The sequence below is a fragment of the Triticum aestivum genome, chromosome 3B (genome assembly GCF_018294505.1).
Source record: "Triticum aestivum cultivar Chinese Spring chromosome 3B, IWGSC CS RefSeq v2.1, whole genome shotgun sequence".
Taxonomy (NCBI): domain Eukaryota; kingdom Viridiplantae; phylum Streptophyta; class Magnoliopsida; order Poales; family Poaceae; genus Triticum; species Triticum aestivum.
In genome coordinates this window covers 1,740,928-1,743,406 of record NC_057801.1, presented here as the reverse complement: position 1 = coordinate 1,743,406, position 2,479 = coordinate 1,740,928, and positions in this window count along the sequence as shown.

The following is a 2,479-nucleotide window of genomic DNA, read 5'->3' as shown; positions in this document are numbered from 1 at the left end:
TATGTCCTTACAAGAGGGCCGAGAACTTATGGTAGTGGCTAGTGTTGTGTTTGTAGCAAATAATTGAACAAACCCACAAACTTAATCGATGACAAAGTGATTACTACATGCCCTCATTCCTTGACTATACATTGACTTTGAAGCCAAGAAAAAAATACTTGATGAATTGAGATTGTGGATCATTAGTTCAATTTTGTGGCTCGTGTGCATCACCATGGTGCAGAGGACCACCCCTCTTCGGATGAAAAAATAAATCTTACAATATTTGTGCATGTATGCATCAAAACAACTGCTACTTTCTTTGAGTTTTGTTTTGCCTGCTAACTCCTCTGAATGTCGGGCATGTTTGGTTGTTGTCTTCGCCAACTCGTGCGTCCAATTTTAGGGGCCTGAGATTGCATGTTGCCGACTTGGTGTGAGCTCCATATTCACATCACGAACCAATCGTACTCTTCTTTTGCCATGGGTTATGACGAGCATGCGAGCATCCTTGCGCTTGAAGTCCAAGACAAGCTACCCTCCTCGGCCAATTTTGTGGAACATGACTAGACAAGCGAACTCTTGGTTTAGGTGAGATTTGTGGAGTAAAGTCACCGGGTGAGTTCTATTAAAAACTAACCGAACCACGTTGGCTCGTTTCAATCCCTCGCCCCAACACTTATCATATAAACTGGGATCAATGCAACATGCAATTCTGCATGTCTCCAAATCGTACATATTATCTTTTGACTTTGAGGCAGGTTGTTGTGACTCGTGATTAACTTGTGTCATTGACTTAATTTTTGTGGATTCTAATGCAATCCTCACAAGTCTACCAAGTCTACAACACGCTTGGTGCATCCCCAACTCTCCTCACAAGTATAGCATGTGCTAGCTTCTCAGGGTCCTAAGGAGATGGTAGAGAAATAGTTGTGATAAATATGGAGCACGATTGAAGTCTGATCTTGATGCTTATATGGAACTGTAGGAGTGAGCGGTTTTTTAATCTTTATGTCTCATTATTGTCTTTTGATGTGCTGCACCTACAACTTTGCATGTAATCTGAGAGCAAGTGAAGAGAGAATGAAGGTGGAGGGTCAATTTGAAGTTCTTGTCGGCCGAGGGTTGAATCTTGCTCGGTTCTGATAGTTAGCGGTTGAAATTTAGACGGTTTTAAAATTCAGGGTTGTTCATTGACTTTGGTGACAACTGAGGGTTGTAATATGGACTCCTCTTTTGACAGAATTGTGCATCAGTGATCCCAACTGACGTTCCCTTCTTTGTGTGTGAAGCCGTGGATGCATGCACCAGATATGATTTTCTCTCCTTTTTTGTCTATCCAAGTTGCCCTGTTGATCTCTTCTACAAGCCACCTGAACTTTCGCACTAAAATACAAACAAGCTAGAGTGGCAGGAAGGAAAATGAATGATTACACCACATGCAACATGGGGTGTATCAGTGCATATAGTTCTGGTTAAACAACCTTCCTGACACAGCTATAGATCATTGATCGCCATAGAGCATTGATCTCCTCATCCCGACACAGGTCCCCGGTGAGAACTCTTGATGCCTCCCAAACCTAAATTACTCATGACCAGCAACATATGTGTAATCCATTTTTCTTCTGTATGTGAAATTGCAACTATACATATATCTATGACATGTTTGGCTGGGGCACCATGCACTAAGGTCTCCACACAGGTATGTGGTTTGCTAGCTTCATGGCTTGGCATCTGATGAGAAAAAAGAGAGAAGTGAAGGTGACATATGTATATTGAGTCAGACACTAGTGTGATCTTCATCGTGAGAACAGGGAAAAAACTTCTGGGCAATTATAGCTCTCATTATTTTTGACACACCTACACACTGTGCAACTGACCTTAGAGCATGCATGGAGGGGAGAGATGAAGTGGTCGCGACTCTCGAGTATTGGTATGTCCTTCCAAGAGGACCAAGAACTTATTGTGGCGGGTAGTGTTGAGCAAGGTTTCAATTTCACAAATAGAAATTATTTGGTCCTCACTGAAATATGCATAATTTCAGTTTTTTTCTTCACATTTTGAACTATCATAATTCACTTTAATTTAACCAATTTTGATGTAATTAAAATTTTCTTGAATTAGTTTGAATCTGGTTTGAATTGAGGGTTAAAATATTACCGTACCCACCAGAAATACTGATATTTTGTTAAATTCTGTAACCTTGGTGTTGAATTTGTATCGAGTGATTGCAGAAACCCACACATTTTAAACATTTATTACCATTGTCCATGCACACATCAGAACATCTATCTCCTCTGAAATTCCTTCTGCATGGCAGCTCCTCTCCGGACAACTTTTGCTGCACATGATGAGCAGCCTCTGGCATGAGATATAAGCTACACTACCCTGCCCAGTTAGTTATGTGGAACGTAGATCTTGAGTTGGGGAGCCAACACGCATGCAAGTCCAACGCAAACAGGTTAACACCTTTGACACAGTTTTGAATTGTTGCCTTATG